The sequence below is a fragment of the Poecilia reticulata genome, chromosome 13 (assembly GCF_904066995.2).
Source record: "Poecilia reticulata chromosome 13, P_reticulata-male-v2, whole genome shotgun sequence".
Classification (NCBI taxonomy): domain Eukaryota; kingdom Metazoa; phylum Chordata; class Actinopteri; order Cyprinodontiformes; family Poeciliidae; genus Poecilia; species Poecilia reticulata.
Window position 1 is genome coordinate 7307402 of NC_088842.1, and position 21663 is coordinate 7329064.

General features: G+C 38.6%; 1 protein-coding gene across 8 annotated transcripts in view; it reads left to right on the plus strand.

Moving 5' to 3' along the window:
- Positions 1-1147: 1147 nt before the first annotated feature.
- Positions 1148-21663, plus strand: part of lrfn1 (leucine rich repeat and fibronectin type III domain containing 1) — a 191353-nt gene continuing 170837 nt past the window's right edge. For 5 of the 8 annotated variants that reach the window (XM_081614926.1, XM_081614927.1, XM_081614928.1 and 2 more), the window contains exon 1: positions 1150-2344. The gene's annotated coding sequence lies outside the window, so the exon portion shown is untranslated. Of the gene's footprint in view, positions 2345-21663 lie in introns of all 8 variants that reach the window. The other 3 variants (XM_017308302.2, XM_017308304.2, XM_081614929.1) reach the window with 3 other exon arrangements.

Below are 21663 nucleotides of genomic sequence, written 5' to 3' on the forward strand. Positions count from 1 at the left end.
CCCCTGGCCCCCCCTCTGGCTCCGCCACTGCACTCGCCTGCACATTTTGCATGTAAAAATTCCCTACTTTTACTGTCTTATTAAAGGGGCAGGATTATGCCCCAACTGGAAATTACAAAAATATATTTGCTTATGGAAACAAATATTTGAGTTTCAATCAAAAAACTGACGTTTCTTTTGATTAAAAGTGAGGTGTGTTTTTTGGGCCGTATTGAAATAGATGTATTTCGCAGAACTGCAACGGAAAGATGTTTTTTTCGCATCACACGAGTCACGTGATCAATAGCTGGATGTTGCTACTGGCAGAAGCGAAGAAGAGAAGAAGTAGGAGATTGATGGTTTGTTTTTGTCTTTTGTCTGACAATTCTCCCAGCATCACAGTTCAGGTAAAGTTGTGTGTCATTCAAATGTGTTAAATACATTGTTCTTATTTAAAACTGCAGACTGCAATTTACCCAAGACACTCCATAAGTAGCTGCTCCGAAGGTTAAGGGACGACGACGTCTCCTTTTGACGTCTGATAGACGGTGCGCTAGTCATGGCTGAATTATGATTATATCTCATTTAACTGTTTACATCATTCACTGCATGATTTATAATGACTTATTGGGCAAACAACCTTTTTCACAGATGATATTCACTCAATTTATTATTTTGGAAAATAGGGTTTTTTCAACATCAAAAGAATACAGGCAAAGATTTGCGTAAAGGTAAATGGAATCATGCATGTATTTCAAATAACAAAAAAATAGAAAATACTAATAAATGAATGTACATTAAGATGAAAATCACAACTTAAGCCTAGGAATTCTGTTCATTCTTGTTTTTTTTCCATACTTTTATTTTCTTTTTTCATTCTTATCCAGACATTAAAAACGTGCTAAATCAAATTCGACAATTTTCCAGACCGCGTGGGAATCCTGTCCACAACTCATTCAAGATGTGTTAAAAATCACTACGACCTAAACAGAAACCATCGAATATCCCGACAAGTTGGGGATGAATGTTATGTTTGAAATGCAGAATCGAGCCCCCTCCCACACACACACACACACACACACACGCACACACACGCACACACACACACACACACACGCACACGCACACACACACACACACACACACACACACACACACCTCCCATCTCTCTCAGCCCACCATCCCTCTCCTCCTCCCTTCCTGTCTGCTGTTGCAGTATCATATTGTGCTGGACCATGAGCTACCAGCCCAACCCGAAGTATCACACACACCCCACAGCATGCCTCCCTTCCGCTATCTCTTTCGCTCCCTCTCTCTTTCTCTGTCGAAATAAATAAATGAATTCCTACAAAACTCTCCACAGAAAAAAAAAAACTAAACAAAACAACCCTCCCTCGGTATTGTCACCGTATACTCGCTTTAAACGGAGCCCTAATGACATCACATTGCTGCAATGCTGCGCTGTCCATGAAATGTGTCAGTCGTTTCCTGTGATAACCAAGGAAGTGTCCACTGGCTGCTCGAGACATCATCATGGCGTGACTAACCGGGCTCGTATTTGTGCAGGTGGACGTTTTGCATGATCAGACATTGGCTGCCTATTTTTGTTTGTTTGTTTGTTTGTTTTTTCTTCCGGGATCCAGAAGATTTCCCCACCGCATCCCGCCAGGAGAAACCAAAGAAGCGGACGGAGCAAGTCGTGTATGAAAACTAATTGCTCGCATGACTGCGCATACTATTCGGGGAGACTGCATGCGTGTGTGTGTCTGTGTGTGTCTGTGTATGCTTGCTTGGGTGGGATTCCTTCGTCGCGCCTCAGACGAGGGGGGAACTTATGACAACCAATAGCTCCGGAGATGAGCTGAAGCACGAGCGTTTGTTTTGCAGGGCACGAGCGGTTCTTTTTTTTTTTTCTCTTTTTTTTTTTTTTTTACGGAGAGTTTTCTTTAAGGCTCCAATTTGACGCCAACGTCTCTCTCTTTTTCAGGAAAGCCTAAGTATCGCTTAGAGAAGAGCTGCAGTTCTCCATCCGGACACCATCTCTTCTCTCCCCCTCTCTTTTCCTCGGCTTACGGCAATACATAAGAGGCGGGAGATGTAGGGAGAATGTAACCCACCTTGCTATGTATATTTTTTGAGGGAATATTTTGTGCTATAAAACAGCACGCGGGAGACTTATTGGTGCCACCAGACATTTCCATCCCTGCTCCGACGCAAACCTCGGACTATCCCGAGCTTTTTCCTCTCCCTTTTTTCCTCCTCTCTCTTTGGATTTGGCGGATTTCAGCTTTGCATCTCCTGCCTTTTAAGCCACAACCAGGACCCTACTGGGATTTTAGGTGCGGTTTTTGTCGTCCCAACACAGGTAACTAAAGAAACCTTATTGTTTTTTTTGGTCGTTTGTGACATTTTGGCTGCCGGTGTATGTAACCTATAGATGCTCCTTCTCCTCACTTCCATTGGATTTTTCAGCACTGTGTAACTTAATAGAAAGGTTTAGTGTTTTTTTTTTCCCCCACTGGAATTTTTTAATTCCCAACACCAAGCTGTGAATTAGTGTGAATTTATCAAAGGAAGCCAGTGTGTAACCAGTTAAATCAGACGCACTGGACTCAAGTCTTTGGCTTCTGTACTATTAGTTCCACTTTTGTTGAGTCCAAGAATGTCAAATGGAGTTTGACAGCTTTGACACATGTGTGATGCAGTGTCTCTATCATGAATCAATCTATCTATCTATCTATCTATCTATCTATCTATCTATCTATCTATCTATCTATCTATCTATCTATCTATCTATCTATCTATCTATCTATCTATCTATCTATCTATCTATCTATCTATCTAATCATGATCAGTTTGTGCATGATGCAGCCCCATCATATTGCTCTTCTTACCTGTGCAACCCAGATGCTTAAACAGTGACAAATGAGCTAAATTTCCACAGACAGAGGCGCATATGGATGGTGGAAATGGTCCGGGTGTGTCTGCATCTGCAAGACGCAGAAGACTTTTTATATTTATTTATATAGAACTTAGCAGCAGCATGAGCTGAAATCCAATGCAAGAGCAAGAAGCACAATTTCCCTCCTATTGGTCAGAGAGTGGACGGGTTGCACCGTGGATCCATGGAGCCTGGCTGATGATCATGATAATGATGAGTAAAACTTGTTAGAGCTAACTGGTGAGTGGCGTACAGCCAGATGATCTGTGTAATAGGCTCCAGCTTGATGTGTGTATGTGTGTGTATCGTTGGTGTGAGTTAGTGGTACAACACATTTGGAGAAATCTGCCTAGAAGATTTGATGAAGAGCTAAAGCAACAGCATACTCCAGTAAGACATAACATTATGATCACTGACAGGTGAACGGCATATTTCTTCATTATGGAGCATTTTACCCTTAAAACAAAAAATTGGATTTGATAGAGTTTGACAAAGATCAAAATGTGACGGCTAGTCGACTGGGTCAGAGGATCTCCAGAACATTACATGGTGGTGTACCTGATCTACTGAGACTGGTAAAGAGGTTAAAGGATAGGACAGTGGTGAACCATTGACATGGTTCTTGATGTGCATAAGGAGCAAAGGCTGGTCCATGATGTTTGATCCAACTGATGAGCTAATGTAATGCAGATTTGCTGAATAATGTGATGCTGGTTTCCAAAAGTTGGTCGCTAAGGGGGGTGATCTGTCTGGGTGGTCTGCTGAGGCCTGTCCACTGTGGAAAGTCTCTTGATCATCAGAACTGGACCACCAAGCAATGGAAGACCTGATCTGATGAATATCTTTTTTTTTTACTCTGTTACTTGGATGGCTATTTGCATTTTCTTACATTTGTGAATCATATGGAACCAGGATGCGGTAAGAGACAAGATCAAGCTGGTGGAGGCAATTTGACACTCTGGGCAACGTTTGAGTGGGAAACCTTTGGTCCTTTCACCCGTGGGGATGTTACTCTGATACGTACGCTCTAATTAAACACTGCTCTGCCATGAGGCAAAAATGGTAGATCTTCTGATCTCAGTTACACCAAGTATCTTTTCTAAGTGCTGCATAAAGTCTGATCCATGCATCAGACTTAATGCTACAGTTAATAACTTTTATAAAATGTGTTTTTTAGATTATTTTTTTAAACATATTTCTTTAAATTATTAAACTACTACTATTTTGTGACAGTATAAGACAGGTAAACTGTGAAAAAAATTGAGCATCCTCCCTGTGGTCCTATTGCCATCTGCAGAAATACATGGCTTGGTTAGAAAGAACCAATCAGAGCCAGTAGGAGGGTCTTAGCACTGGCTGTCAATCACTGTAACATATGTGCTGCTCAAATGCTTGCTGTCTGATGTGATCTAACACGTTCTCCACAGCATAGCCTCCCATGAATGCTCATGCTAATTAGCATAGCCACCGGTGACTGTGGACAAACGGTTTCCCTGTAATGGTAATTTGCTTCTCCCCTACTAGCACATGAGCATGAGCCTCCTGGCTCTGGTTGTTTCTCACCGGGAGCTGTGTAAGTTTGAAAGTGGTAGTTAGGACCACAAGGGGCTCAGTTTTTTTTTTCCACAAAACTTATCTGCAGGCTCTAATAAATATGTAAAAAAAACATTTTTAAGTTACTTACAGCAGCTTTAAAGGATCTGCTGGTAACATGTTAGAATTACCAAATTATTCACTGGATAGTATTTGAACTTTACAGAGGAATTAAGCGCAATTAATTGGAATACATAGAACTAACCCTGTAATTAATAATAACTAACGTCGGCCTCCAGCAGGGATTTTAATGTCGTTGTGCAAAATACCCAATGACATAATTTTGACTAAAACAACCATTTTTTATGCAATTACTACCACACCCTCTACATCAGGGGAATTCAGTTGAAAGCGTTGGTGTTCTGCAACTTTTAGATGAGTCTCTGCTTCAACACACCCGAGTCAAATAATCAGGTCATTAGCAGGGCTGTGGAGAACTGGACTGCATACTGAGGAGGCAATTCAGCCATTTGATTCAGGTGTGTTGGACCGGGGACACATGGGAAGGTTTCAGGACACTGGCTCTTGAGGACTGGAGTTGAATTCCTCCATGCTCTTATCGGCTCTGCGGTCTTCCATCATCACATAAAAAGCCACGTTTTTGAGTCCAGAGCACAAAATCATTGAAGCGACACATTCATATTTGTGAAATACATAAAGTAAAGTAGGTTTTGATGATATCCTTAGGCCACTGTAATTCATTTCTAGTCTTATTGCTTATTCTCATGGTTGTGTGCCTGTGACAAAACAAAATGTTTATATTTCGGATTTGAGCAAACTATGATAGTTTGCTTTAATTTACCTGGTTCCCAGTTAAACCTAATCATCCCAATTCCCTTAAAGCTGCAGTATGTAACATTTATAAACAATGTTTTTTTTATTTTTATACATATTTAAAACTCATTGTGTTGTGATAATATAACCTGAGACAGATAATCTGTGAAAAAATGAGCTCCTCTGCCACCTTTCTGTGGTCCCAAAAACAACCAATCAGAGCCAGGAGGAAGGTCTTACTGCTGTCAATCATTCTCATGTACTCGCTCCTTAATGTTCTGTTGGTGCATAAACAACTAAATGTCACAGGTAAACTGTTTACTTGCTGTCATCGATTGCTAAGCTAACTAGGAACTATTTGTAGCCTAACAGAGAGCAATCGGAGGGTGCGAGCAGCGCGTACACGAGCAGGATTGATAGTGCTAAGACCCTTCTCCTGGCTCTGATTGGTTGTTTCTGACCAAGCTGCAGATAGCAGAGGAGCTTGCTATATATTTTTTTTCCCCACAGGTTATCTGTCTCATGTTATACTGTCACGACATGCTGACAGTTTTAACAAATATGTAAACAACATAATGTCTATAAAAACTACATACTGCAGCTTCAGTAACCACTGAAAGCACCTCCAGGTTTCCAGTGGAGTCCTTGACAGGGTCAGGGCTGCAGGCAAGACGGTCATAAAATTATCTCTTAATCTTCTTCACGATGGTGATATTATTAATGCAGGGAGTGAGCAACGTTGATTATGTGTGCAGCAGACATTTATTTAGCTGTCGTAATTTCAGGCCTGTATTTGAGGGAAGCTGGTAACGGTACAGGCTGAGTATCCTAATTTTAGAGCGTGATGCCAAAGAGGCCGGCGCTGCACTCTGGAATTATTTCTTTATTCTGAGGGGGGGAACTCAAATGCCAGCGTCAAGAAAGAAACAAGAATAAGACTGTAAATCTGTTAAGAGTTGAGGTTAGATGTCAATATCTTGCTCTGAAGTCAAGAGAGCTTCCCTCATCTAGCTCTGCTTTATTCGCACAATGCCTTCCAAGACCTCCCCCTGGGGATTATGTAGGTACCAGGCAGCTGTGTAGTTATATTGGGACAGGGAGTGAGTGTTTCTGCAGAATGCAGTGCTGTGAAGAAAAAAAATAAAAAAATAAAAAGAACACACACTTCAGCTGCATCTGCTGTATATGCAGCATCTATACCAATGTGATGCAATCCTGGGTGATCGATATCAGTCTTCAACACTTTATGTTTTGGCAATTACAAATACATGCAACATGGCTGTAAAGGAAACATTTGTTATGTTGAATTGTCTTGTAAAATCATAATTTTTTTTGAAATTGACTTAGCCTAATCAAATTACACAGCATCATAGAGATTTTGACATAAATGACTATTAAAAGAAAAATACTGCTAAAAAACAAAGGTTAATGAGTTTCCCTCAAAGGAGGGTGGATACCCTTGAGCCTTATTGGATTGGTAATTTGAATTAGCGACGTGTGCAGTGGGACTCTTATGTATTTATGTGTTTTTTTTTGTTTTTCCCCCCCCCACCTCTTTCAACCAGCTGTGTGATGCAGTAAGCGGTGATAATCACGTCTGTGGCTTGTCAGGGTGTTGCAGGATGTTACAGCAGAAGCTCAAAGCGCTCGCTGTCATGTGTTCGCCTAATGAAATCAGACAGGATGGTCATTATCATCATTGTGCATTATTGCCGACACTTCCATCTTCAGCACTGCTAAGCCAGGCAGAAAAAATAAAATAATGAAAAAATCTTACCTGTGCGGAATAAATACACAGAAACCCTTGCAAAGGCATGTATGGAAGCAGATGTGGATATATAAATGTATATTTTTTAACTTGTACAATTTTTACTTTCTGAGTCTTACTTTATGCGAGCTACGAGGTGCGATAAATGGGGTCCCTCTGCTTTGTCATTCTGCTGTATTGTGTTACAGCTCCTGCTTCGGTGCTGGTGTCATGTGTTCTCATTATGAAAGTGGGACTGGGAGAAGGTTATCAGCCACAGCAGGAATGAAAGAATAACTGAAACACAGGCTATTGATCTGTATGCCGCAGCATGAAAGACTTTATAATGCAACATATAGAAGAGCTTTTGTTGTATGTGCAATATATAAATAGCTTTTTTTTCTCCCTTTTGCAGCAGTGAGTCATGTCAAAAGCTTGACATTTTCACAGGGTGCATTATTTTCAGTAAAGATGACTTTTATGATTCCCTTGGCTTTGGGTCTGTAAATGGTAGGTAGAAATCTCTGTTTGGCATGTTGTTGCCATTAGATATTGCTTCGTCATACAATTAATATAAAATAAACAAATATTATGCATGTGTTTAGAGGACCATATACCACGTGAAAGAAAGATTAAGAGGAGTCGCACCAAACGGTTCAGTAACGTAGGAATCTAATAAATGGGATGTGTAAATTAGGTTACAAAAAATAGGGCTGACAATGTTAACACATGTGATTAACCTGGAAAATTTAACTTACATAATGCAGATTAATAAAACTATCTATTTTGACCTAAAAGCCTCTCTATCATGGAGGGTTACAAAGTTCACAGCAGAACGTTTTGGGCTCAACACACGGGGAGCGGCGAACAACTTTGAAAGCCGAAAATGTTTTCCTGATGGCGACGGCAGCATTAAAAGTCGAACCTTCATGTGTCTCCTTGTTAGCCCGCGTGTGCACGACTACGAGCTCGAAATTTCACATGAACGAATTATGGTGCTCGTGCATGTCGAACGCAGGGTAAGCGATTGTCGCCTTGTCGCACGAGTTGAGCACGATGAAGGATGAGCAACTTTCACATTTTTATATAATGTTTCAAATAAAATGACTTCCTTTAAACTTTCCTGATTATGAAAGAAAACCCCTGATAAATTTCAGACTTGTTTTGGTTTGAGTCAATAAAACATTTTTCTAAACAGTGGCGGTTTTCGATACGGCCCATATGGGCAGTTGCCCAGGGTGGCATCAGAAAGAGGAGGAGCACCCAAGAACAAGTTTCCAGCTACTTGCATTTATGCATAGTGGAGTAAGTTTCCCCTTAATTGCTGTGGAGTACTGGGAGACAAAACTACCTGCTTTCTGCTACAAAAAACAAAAAGAAAATCTAACAATAACTTGCATTTTAATTGGTTGGAGTGGGGAAGAAGGATGAGCTTTCCCTGGGCACCATTCCTGCAGGAACCGAAACTCTGTGCATATTTATATTCCAGGCTGACAAAGTTAAGCATAGTGATTAATTGTGATAAAAATTTTTAATCCATTGATCAAGCATTGAGCATCAAGCATTGAGAAAGTATTTTAAATGTGTATATGAATGTGTATATGAATAGTTTTGTGTGTTACTATTAAAAATACAAAGAAATATCACTTGGATACATATTTGCAAGAATAGAAATGACTAGATCACCTCTGGAGTCCTTCTCCGTATCCCTGGAGTAAATCTTCTGTTGACATGGGGGGTTTGACTCTGAAGGCAGATTACAGCATCACCCAGATTACAACATCACCCAGCCACCACACCAGGTGGATCGAGATGCATGCATAAAGATGCACAGAAGAAGTGATCTATCACTATATTCTTAAACCACATTTATGGTCTCACGCTTAAACACCCATGCAGCAGTAGTTATTGCTTTGTAAACTCCCACTGTCCTGTGGGGAGGAGAAGTGGGGGGTGGGGCTGCGGTAACTGCTGCAAGGAGGAGAACTCACCTTTTAATTCAAAAAAATCAACACTATCAGGTAACACAATCAAGAGGGCAACTTCAGCTGAACAATTAGGCCATTTGTCATTCTGACTACACCAGCGGCATGAGGTCTAACGCGCTGACAAGCTAACTACCTGACCCGGGGCTGCTACAGAGACGACGTGATAATGCTTGCCATTCTTGGAACAGTGTGTGTTCTGAATAACTTTGTGCACTTGCAGGTGATGTCTATACTTTAATTGACATGGCTTGTTCCACCCTTGCCAGCTTGGAAAGATAAATTAAATGTAATATTTTAGTTAAGTAATACTTTAATCTATTTATTTTTACCAATTCTATCCTCTTACCTGAATTAAAATACCTGCTAAAGCTAATGTGTATAAGCTCATTTAATAAACAGCATTTGGACCAGTCAGTTTTTATGTCTATGTATTTTCTGCCCATATTTGCATTTTTATATATCTTTTATAAATCTTTTTATGGTGAAAATATATGCAAATGTTGCCATGACATTATTAGGTGCTATATATACCTTTTCCTTTTAATCTGTCATGTATATATATATATACTGCTCAAAAAAATAAAGGGAACACTTCAGTGTTCACTTAAATGTTAAAGTGTACCCTTTATTTTTTTGAGCAGTTTGAGCAGTATATATGCTATATGGGCATTTTTGGCAATTTCATGTGCACAGTTTAAGCTTTTGCTGATCCTACTTGCTAAATATTGCGTCATCATGAAAAATACAACTTCAGAACTCTTAAAAATATATCAGGCAACAATTATTACTCCTGACAGTCCGTAACGACATTAATATTGCACACACTGATGTTGCGAGGATGATATATTGGGCTGCCCTACCTTTGGTCACACTTTTTTTCCACTGCAGAGCTGCTAAATTTAAACTATGCTGCTGAAAGGACAGGGGTAAAATGCAACATAGACTTTACAAGAAGGTAGCTGCAGTTAAAAAAAACAGCTGCTGTTTTAAACACTAAAGTCTGTAAAACCTGATGCAATGGTCTAAGAAGCTGCTGTGGCCAGACACAAAATGACTTGCTTAACATTCATTAAGCTGTAATCTGGTGCAGTACATCTTTGCTCTTTGAGCTCAGTGTTTTCAGTGCATGGTTCCAGATAAATTACCAGTTAAAATAATATAAAAAAATTTAATAAATCAATGAAGTTTATTTGTATAGGACATTTCAGCAACAAGGTGGTTCAAAGTGCTTTACTTCATAAAACACAAAAACGCTCAAAAACATCACACAGTTACCAATTAAAGAGCAAAGATTACATTTGTGGCATCATCAAAAACATCAGTGCACATCACATATGTTGGTCAATGTTCCATTAATTACGATCCAAAGGCAATTTGAACAGGTGGGGTTTTAATCTTAATTTAAAGGATTTCAGTGTTTCGGCTGTTTTGCACGTTTCTGGAAGTTTGTTCCCAATTTGTGGTGCATAGAAGCTGTATACTGCATCTGAAAAAAAGGCTTAGAAGACCATGTGCCACATAATACAGATTAAGAGTTGCACCAAGCACCTCAATGATGTAGAAATTTAATAAATGGAATGTAAAAATGTAGTCAAGGGCATTTTGTAAGCCATCTATACCAAAATTTACAGGCAATTAGCATCAACAGCATAGGTAACAGTAACGGCAGAGTTGCTGTGTATTTTCTGCCAACTTGCATTAGTCTTCCGACCACCTGCTAACATTTCCAAAGCCGACACGCTCTCGCAGATAGAGGTTGGAAGCAACTTTACTGCTTTTGCCCATCTGGCTTATCTCTAGAACAGAGCAGGCTGCTGCATGAATGTTCCTCCAAATATTGCTCTGAGAATGCAAAACAACTTTTAAATGGCTATCTCACATTTTCCCTATCCATCCAGCGAGACACAAGTCCATGCTGAGCAGCCGACTGTCCGCTAGCGGTCGGCCCCGATAACCAGCTCAGCCCATATGCCTAAACCTCAACGTGTGTACCAAAACGTTTAGGATTGTTTTTACACGGTGAATGTGCAGATCAGCGTTAAACTGACACATCTGCTTTGTAGTTTATAAGAACACTATGTACAATTAGGCCTATAAAGACTAAGATACAGGAAATCAGACATATGTTATATGTAGTCCTCAGCACTGTTGCACTAGGTTCTATTCTTGCGTCTCATGTATTTCCCTCTTAAATGAAGTCCACTAACTCCAAAACAAATCTTACTACACAAGTAAACATCAGAAAAGGTAGTTTGATTTGGTTTCATGAGACCTGTGGTTGTTGTTTCTAAAGGATGTTTTACTTTTAAGACTCTTTCCTGTCACTGCTCCCGCTTTAGTTGGAGATAAACAACGAAGGATCTGAGTATAATGCGATACAAACCATGAAAGACTTAGAATAAGTAGGTGTCAGTGCCTTAAAAAAAAGTTGTTAATTCTGTGGATATTGGACCTTGTGTGAGGACTAGAGCAAGCAAAGAAAAGAGAAAATAAGTGCCAATTAAGTGAGTAATAGGAAGCAGGAGTGAGATAGATGTTCCTCCCTGGGTGAGTAAAGTTATTTAAGTGCTCAAGATGTTTAAGAAAAAAAAAGTTTAAGAAATGGCACTATTACACCAGTCAAAAAGATCAAAGGGTACGCCACCAAAGCACCGAAGCAATTAAACCAGAGCTACGCTTTCCGAATTTGCTTTCTAGGGTTTGTAACAACGTGACAGGAACAAAAGCGGAGGTGCACTCGCTGCACTGGAAACCCAGGTAAATAATGCGAAGGTCTCGAGAGGAAGAAAACACTTTCCACTTCTCAACTTTTGCAGCATCATAAATTTCAAAAGCAGTGGAAACAGAAGGAGCAGTACAATGGTACACTAAATGGCGCAGTCATAAATTGAGCTATTTTTTTACTGATGTGACACATTTGATGTGGCCCATATAGATTCTTTCCTCGTTCTCATCAATAAAAATGAAATATCTCGCGTGTTGTCGGCAGAAAACTCACATTTTTATTCATGCACCTTTGTAGGAAATGATGTTGCTTTACAACAAGATGATGCTGGTTTTGCTTTTTGCACAGCTGAGACACCGGCAGGCATCTCGGGTACATTATAAATTATTTTGTGGGCTTGACAATGAAGAGTCTGGTAGTTTCAGGGCATAGGTCTGAACTGTGCAAAGGGTACCTTGACTTTCATGTAATGCATTCGGGGTGGATCGAATGTTTCTGTCCGGCATCGCTCCGTTCAGTAAAAACGGATCAGCACATTTTATTGTCATTTTTTTTTTAAAGGTCTTTCAGCAGACACGATATCACATGAAAACGTCAATAAAAATAAGAGAAATCAGCAAAGCCCGCATAAAGTACTATTTAAAGACTCCATCGCTTTTTGTGTCTGCTCGTGTTTTGCTATAATCTCTGATATTCCTATTTTGTCTTGGTAACCTCTGAAAATAATGATTGGAGCATGTTTCCTTTCATCTCCGAGGCTTTCAGCCTCTGACTACTGAGCGGTGTATCTGAATAAGAAAAACTGTCATTTATTGTCGCAGAGCATAAATGTGTGCCTTGAGTGTGTGTGTGTGTGTGTGTGTTGTTGTTTTTTTTAATGACATCCCTAAGTTACAGTTGTTTGCTTCAGACAGCTGCAGAGGAAAAGATGAAAAAGATTCAGGCTGACCCGCTTGGTGCTACCTGATTGCTGTCACATGTAGAATGAAGCTGTAGGAACAAGCTGAAAGGAAAGTTTGGAGCTGTTTGATTGCTCTAGCAAGAGCAAAGTAGAAGAGAATCATGATAAATGGGAAGACTTGTAGTGCTGGGAGAAGTACAAGATTGTTTAAATTAGGTGGTAACATTTTTTTGTCTCCACTGCTGATCAGAGTCAGCAATTGATGTCAAGCCAGCAAAATTTGTTAGCTTTAAAATATAGCGAAACAAAACGACAAACATAACCACCAGACATAATCTGGATGCTACCGTATCTTTTTATCTTCACAGTGATAAATATTTTGTTCAATTATATTTTACCTACATCTGACTTCATGCACACAGCTGCAGTTTTTAAATAAAGCAGAATGTATTTTGATGATATGCTAGCTTGTTCGCTCGCTAGCTCCCGAAATATTTCTTGCCTTTCCAGCTCAGCATGAGCAAAAAACAAACAAACAAACAAACAAAAACTCCTACTCCTTCTCCTGCGTCTTGAACTTGGAGCTTTGCTCTGAATGTCATAAAACCTAATGTCTGTCGTTTCAGCTGCTCGTCCTCAAACTGACGGCTGTGTGAGTAAAGCACACAGAGTTGCCAGGTTACGTGACAAAAATAAAGGTATTGCAGATGTAAATACAGACTTTTTTTCACTGCTAACATCATTGTAGGGGGAACATGTTAATTTTCAACGCACTTTACAGACAAACATATCCGATTCATCTATTTAATTCTATCATGATAAATGGGAAGACTTGTTTAAATTAGGTGGTAACATGTTTTTTTTTTGTCTCCACTGCTGATCAGAGTCAGCAATTGATGTCAAGCTAGCAAAATTTGTTAGGTTTAAAATATAACGAAACAAAACGACAAACAAAACCACCAAACATAATCTGGATGCTACCGTATCTTTTTACGGTATTTATATTCTCTAAAATAACTAATGGTTATTTTAGTAATCAATTATTCTCTCTATTTTATTTTTTAGATGCTTAATTGAGTAATCAGACGAAAACAAATGGACACATACTGCAAATGTTTTTTCTGTAATTAAGTACTTAAGCCTCTTTGTGCTTACCAAAAATACATGAACGATGCAATTGCTACAAATGATCAACAATCCACTAAAGGAATGCTATTTTTTCATCTGTTCATTAATCTTTATCTGTATATAAACAGTTACTTTCATAAATAAGAAAATAAACATTCTGTTGTTTAAACATTTGCATTCTGCCTAAAATACAATAACAAAGAATTTCTTTAGTGTATTGTTGATCATTTGCAGGAACGGATGCATCTGCAGGTATAAAATACCTTTAAATTAGTTCAAATTCTGTAATAAATAACAACCATATATTAATCTATTCAGTTACTAATAAGATTTTTATTGTTTTTTACAGAATTCGAACTAAGTGAAGTTCACACTATGCCGGTTGATGAGTTCTGGGAAGAACATATTTATAGAAAAATGTTTTCTTTTTTTATCTTAAATCAAAATGTATAGATTTGGACAGTTTTGGCTTCTGCTCAAAACTGACCAGAAGCCAGTTTTGAGCAGAGTATATTTTTTGAGAATATACTCCAAAAAGAATATCCTCCTTTTTTGAGTATATTCTCCAGTTAACAATTAAACGGTCACTATTATTTAAATAATCAACTCATTACGATTAATCCGATTAATCGTTTCAGCCCTAAATACAGGTGTCAGTCAAATTCAGTTTATAATGCATCTTGCTAAAATGTATCTTAAGAAAGCTCAGTCGATTGCATCAACGCACGAGGCAACAGGGATCTGTTGAGCGCAATAAAAGCCCAACTTTTCTGTGGCTGAAATCACATACAGTAAATCAACAACAAGCAGTGGGTGTTGAGTTCAGTCAGGGACTCCAGCACTGATTCAAAAATGCATTGATTGGAATCCTGACCTTATACATGAGATTGGCTTGGGAAATGCCTAGTTTGAGAAAAGAGAAAAAGAGAGAGAGAGAGAAACGCTTCTACAATGAAAACCAAGACCTCAAGGCAGAGCAGACAAATATTTCATCTGACTGCATAAATTGAAAATGGTGCTTCATGATGTTATTAAAACATTACCTTGTGATATTGTCAAGTTTCAGCAAGCATACTGATTATTGAGTAAGAGTTCTAAAAGGTGTGGGTTTAAGATCTAAATGTCCAGATACGATTTATAAACGCTTTAAATGCACAGCACCTTAAATGCAACATTCAAGCACACACCAACACTTTGCATATGAGACATATTCTTGTGTCGCTACGCATTTAAAATCGTTACCCTTTATTATTAAAACCACAACATGTTTTGGAATATGAATTCTCTGAGCATCATTTTGCATTTTGCAGCTCTTTCTAAGAATAACGGGGAAAAAAACCAAAAGAAGAAAGTTTTCAAAATCTCTCAGTTCCTATCAGCTGTTCTGAAAGCACTTCAAAGAGAATGTCAAAAATCATTACTGGAAGCATTGCGTCTCCGAAAACGGATGCATGTCTGAGGGGGAAATACAGTTTCAAATGCAGATGAGAGCCAGGGAACTAATTCTGTCAGGAAAACTGTGCAGGATGTGTAACAATGCTGAGCTTAGTGCTTCTGCAATTACAACATTTTATGCAAATTTCTGCCCTTAACATATTGTGTGCTACTGATAGTTTTATGACTGTAATCATGTGTAAACTTAATAACGGCTTAACCATACACGGATACCTGAAGGGAACAAATCCCCTGGAACTGTTCCAGTGTGCTCTTGCTTTGCTTTTGCCCTTCAGCGCCATCAAATAAATTTCTTTATAGCAGAAAAAAAATAAGCTTGAGTAAATGCAAAATGCACTTTTAAATGATTATATTGTTTAATAAGGGAGAAATGTTACGCAAACAATTCTGTTCATGGTTTGAATATAATAAATATTGACCTCTTAACTTAAAAACTGTGATTTGCAGTTTGGACTGTAATTAGGTCTGAGTGTGACTCATGAAATAAAAACAGTTTGATTAATCACAGTTCTCATTAAAAAAAGAAAAGGTGGAGAGGCCATGACTTCAGAGAAAGTTTTTTATTTGCTTTTTGTATTTTCCCAGGTTGCCGTGCAGCAAGACAACAAAAAACACAAAAACACAAAACGCTTCCAAGTATCTTCGGTCTAGTTTCTAGTGCAAATACCTTAGTGCACTTGAAATAAGACACAACTAACTTACAAGTAACTTGTCAGCAATGTATAGGAGCTTGTTTGAAGTAAATAAAGCTGCTCCTTAAAGCTGCAGTATGTGACTTCTACAAAGTGACATAATTTTTTTCAGCACAGCTTGTCCTGAATGCTAAGGCTAGTTAGCATGGCCATCAATGATAACGGATAAACAGTTATTTCTCTGCCATTTGCACATTTAGCAGCGCATTCACCAGGATGATTGACAGCATTAGGACACTCGTCCTGGTTCTGATTGCCGCATTTCTGGCCCTGGAGGCAGACGCCAGACCATCCTCGACCCTTCAAGGATAAGCGCTTATAGTAAACGGATGGATGGACATCCTCGCTTAACGTTGCAGGACATAAATGAATACCTTTAGCTGAAAACCAAACTGCACTCTGTGACCTTTCTGCTCCTTAGATTTTTTTTTTTTTTTCTCCACAGATAATCAGTGTTTACTGAAATGCAGAAAGACGGTGAAGGATTAGTGCCCTTTCAGTCAGACCTTGATGTGCGTCGCTCGTGGAGGCATTACGTAACCATGGCCTATGATAATAAATAAAACGCCAGTGAAAGCACGTGTGTCATTTAGCTACTCTGTGACTGTCAAAAAAAAGAAGAAAAAAAGACCTCAAAGCAAACCAGACACATAATCAGTCAATCAATTCAGTTCATTTTCTGAGATATGGTAGTGTTTTGGTAGACACCCGTCATAACCCGACCTTTCTGAAATGACTTAATCCCAAATAAATCTATATCAATATTCTCCTCTTCACATTGCAAAGGAGGATATTTTTCTCTTCCTGTTAACTAGAGGAGGAACAAAGTAACTACCGACACCTGTCATCCTAAATGAGCGTTTTTTTTTGTAGAGCCATCCACCCGTAAATAGTCGCCTCCCACTCGGTGTTGGAATGATATTATATTTTGTAAACAAAAAAGAAAAAAAGAAACAATTGTCGTGCAAAAACCTCCGGAAAATTGCAGCTTGTGATTTTATTTTTTTTTTGCTGCTTACCTGAAGGTGACATTGATTTAGCTCTTGCTTTCAGCTGCTGCATCTGGTCATATTGATCAAGAACTCCTACTGGGAGCTGCATTTCCCTTAAGTTCCCCCGAGCAAGCCAATTAAGAGAGCTGCATGCATCTCGTACAGAATCCGAAATGTGCACAAACACAATCTTCCCTACAGTCCCATTAAATAATGCATAAGGACGATATATTATTGTACAGCGCTTACAACCACGGGTCTCACAAGTCCTATTCAAACTTTCGGCCTCCGAGCTTAGAAGCATAGGATGCAATGTAGTGCATTTAATGCACTCCTCAATCTTGACTGAGGCATTAGCAAAAGAAAAAAAAAAGAGAGGAGAAGATAATGCCTTTGTGAATTACTCCTCCCGAACATGCCGCTGTGATGAGAGACCGTTCTGTCCCTCTCTTATTGATTTGTTTGTCAGAAAGTCGTATGGCGTGCTCTTCAGCAGACTGCGCCGGCCTCGCTGGGGATCTTTATGTCTGTTGGCTACTACAGGCTGGAAGACGGCAGAAACATCAACTATTCCAGTAAAATGGGCATTTAGGTGGCCTCGCAGATTTTCTTGCCGCATTTTTTAAGTCTGATTATACTAAAGAGACGCGTCATCTTTTGCTGCCTCGAAGAAAACAAGAAGCTTGTTGATGATGTGTTTGATCGAAGAGTCGCCAGATGAAATGATCTGGTTTAATTTACATTATTCAGTTTCATGTTTGGCAACCACAGTTAGCTGTAGGGCTTTTATCTTAACAGTAAGAGAGATGAAAAATGATCCAACTTTTGCCGCGGGACATATTTGAATCCATAAAATCAGATAGAGGGGCAGTAGTTTGTGTTTTCAAGGCATATGGTGACATTTTATAGCACAATCAACTATGTTGCCTTCAGTTGTTCTAAAAGTGCGGGATATATCAAATATGATTTAAAAGAAATTTGACTTTGTAATTCAACACCTCAAAGTTGGGCCTCTGTCTCTTTAAAAACTCCTCCTCTCTCTGAAACCTTACCTTCAGGATGTCATTACAGCATGGTTTAACAACCCTTTAACAACCTTTTACCAACATTTCACTCAGAAGTAGCTCATATAGAGAGCTCAGCAGTTCCACCAGCTGTTTACTAATTGCTAATGACTAGTCTGAAGGAGCTGGATGGGGGAGTAGAGGGAAAGGGCTGCTCTGTGAGGCAGGACGTTTAGAAATGGCATCTCCAAGGAGGAGCTTTGTCGTCAAAGACGGCGCTTGGTCCAATCAGGTGTTTTGCGTTGCTCCCGTTGCCACGGGAGACTAAGGGATTTCTCAAACATGCCTGAAAGAATCAAAGTATGTTTTTGATGAGGATCTAACATTATAAGATGATGTGAAGCTCAAAAGAGTCGATTTTAGATGATACTACCTCTCTAACTTTGGTGAAGTCTTTATTAAAAGTTCAAATACTATTGATTTATTGGTTTCTTTTCGTCCACTTTTACTCTGGCAGCTCTTTGCGGTACAACTTCCCCACATTTGTATACAACGGCAGACTATTGCTATTGCTCCTTGGATTTAAGGAACAATAGTCACAGGTTATAAACCAGTGACAGTGTTATAAATCACAAGGCTTGGCAAAAATACAGCACAAATAATTATCGATCACTGTTGTCAGCGGAACTGATTGATATTATTTCTGTAAAGCTCTCTGCAGGCGGACTACTTGACCTCTGCACATATTTACCGAAAATATTAATATGAAATCGGGATAAAATGTTAAGACTGTCTAAAACTAGAGGTCATTACAACATTCTGGTGCACAGCATGATGTCTGTGTGGCCGTGTTTTTCTTCTATAAGCAGTATAGCATCTTTTTCAGCACAGAGACCTGATCACACACTGCAAACATAAACCTAATAAACCAAACATCTTGGACATAAAGATGGTGAAATACAGCTTAGAAAAATGGCAGTTTTGCAAATTTATTCTGCTCGAACCTTTTAATATTTTGTCATGTGGCAACAGAGCATTTCAGTGGATTTAGCTGATTTTTGGAGTGGATGAATAATTAACGTTTTGTTCACAGATTCTGTTGATCTTTAGAATACCATGTGCCTCTTGACCGATTCTCTGATTAGTGCTCTCTTTACTCAGCCTGCCGGTTTAAGTGGACAACCTCATTTTGGTGGGTTTGCGATCTTCTCATCACTTTAAAATGACGGAGTGAACGCTTTGGATGGTGTTCAATAACCCAAATCTGCTCCAAACTTGTCCCTGATCTGTCTGATTAGTGATGTTTTCTTTAGCCTTCATTATGCCACTTTATTATAAATGTTATCAAACAAATTCACGAGTTGGAATTTCTTTACCGCCTGACATAATATGTAAAAGTTCAAGTGTTAATGAATAAGTACTGTATCCTTCACTTTACATTTTTTAAAACCTTTTTTTAAATGCTTTGTTACACACTCTTTATTAGAAAATGAGTCACGTAAAATGTTTCAGTGATGTGTAAGTGTGGTTATACTTATGGTTTCAAGATGTACAAATTTGACCTTTTTTTTTTTTTTTTTTTTGGAGTAAACCCATCTCCTTCCTCCAAAAACTGACTGATTGTTTAACAGAGATGGTTTTTGGTTCCTCTGGGTCACTAAACGGACTAACATAAAGAAGTTTGTGTCATGTGGCTTTATCGACTGCATTCTGCAAACTGGTTGTAAGATTGGTTGTTAACATTTTGAAGGTTAGCCACAATGTCAGTAGTAATTAACTCAAAGTCCAACATAGTACGGTTTTTCGCATGGTGCCTGTAAAAACAAACTAAAAAATATCTGCAAGTTGATAATATTCCATAATAACAGAAAGTGAGAAAGTGTTAGCAACTGGATTGCAGCTTTACAAAGAATATTAAAAAGAAATCTTTCTAAAAATGTTATGCATGTTTTTTTTTATTTTTTGCTTGTTTTCTAAGACTTTTCTGAGGCTGTTATTGTACCATGAATAATTAATTTTCGTCTTATTTGGATGTGAGCGGATTCTCATTTTCCCTTTGATCAGTGCATTGTGAGGGAAAAACAACAAAACACTTCCATCATTTTTCAGCTACACTGAAAACCAAACAGTGCCAACTGTGAATTTGAAGTTTTTCCATATATTTTAGTTATTATTTTCAAATCGAAGACATCAGTGTGTCATTAGGAGTTTTTACCTGGCTTGCGATTTGACTGCTAATTATTTTTACATTGCCTAAAAATGGTAACGGGTCTGGATGAATGATTTGTTTATCCTCAAAGTCTGTCCCAGAAATGACTGTCAGACAGTTAGTTTACATGTAGCACGTTTTGTGGACTATTTAGTTAATTTAGTGAACAATCTGCTCTGGCCATATAGAAGAAAAATTAGTGTGTAACTACGAGATTGTTAAATTGCATTGAAAGCCACAATGCGATATGACTTCCACTCATTTGTTATACAATTTTCTAACAATTGACAAGAACATTGTTAAAAAAACAAAACAATAGGTGCTTCAGAGGAAATGGGGAAACAAAGCTTCTAACAGAAATCCTGTCAAAACCTTTTCCAGGGTGATTCTTTCTGTCTGTGAGGCTCTGACAGTATCAAAAATTGTATATTCCTCTTTAGTATTCCTGGAGCAGAGCGCCATGTGAAGTGGATCAAGTGCACTTTATTCCTTGTGCAGCTACCGGCAAGTGAGCTTCGGACAAAAATAGCCCTTTGCCAACTTCAGCCGCCTGATTCCGACCTTCAAGTCATTTCAGACCTCCGTTTTATAGGGAAACAATGCAACAGAAAATCACACAAAAATATTGTGAATAGCTGCATTTCCTGGAATTTTTGTGGTTAAACATTTTGTGGTTAAAGACGCACATTTAAGTGGATTTTATTTGGATTTTATGTTCTTAACAGAAGTTAGCACATAAAATGAATACAAATTAGATAGAGTATATGGCTTTCAACATTCTTTAAAAAACGTTTAGCTTGCTTTTGTGGGCCTTTAACCTGCTGCCCTTAAGTAAAATCCATTGCAGACGACTGCCTTTAGGATTCACCTAATTAGTAGATAGTTAACCCATGTGTAATTTAATATCTGTATAATTACAGGTGATCCTCTTTGTAAATCAAGTCAGTCCAATTAATCCACCTGATGATATCTGATAAAACTTTAACCCAGTAAAAACAGAGAGCAGTTTTAAATGTCAATTTGACTTTACAGCAATCTCTTGTTGAGTTCAAGCATGTGGTGACAGCTGAAAGAAATGACTCCCTTTTAGCAAGTAGTAAGCTACAGCTTTGAGAGGAGAAAGCTTAATAAACAACAATGAAAAAAACGGATGCTGGTACAAAGGTTTACTATTATTATTATTATTCAAAAAGAGTTAATATCAGCTACACAATGTGAGTCAAGCTTGTCTGACGGATATATTCTTTTCCTTCGATAAACGTACATCTGACTAAAAAAGCACTGTTTCTGTTCAGTTCTGCTGTCTTAAATCCTAAAGCGTAGTCAGTTTTGATTAAACAAAATTTGGCAAAAAATAAGGTAAAATTCAGTGGTTTTTTTTTTTACACATTTTGTAGCATTGTCTGTGGATCCTTGACCGGAAGCTAATGCCTTTTGGGGGGCCATGGCATTGAAAAGTTTGGGAACCCCTGTCTTGATAAAGTGTCAGTGTTGTGTTCGTATCTTAATGAAGTCCGACATCAACAGGAATCAGA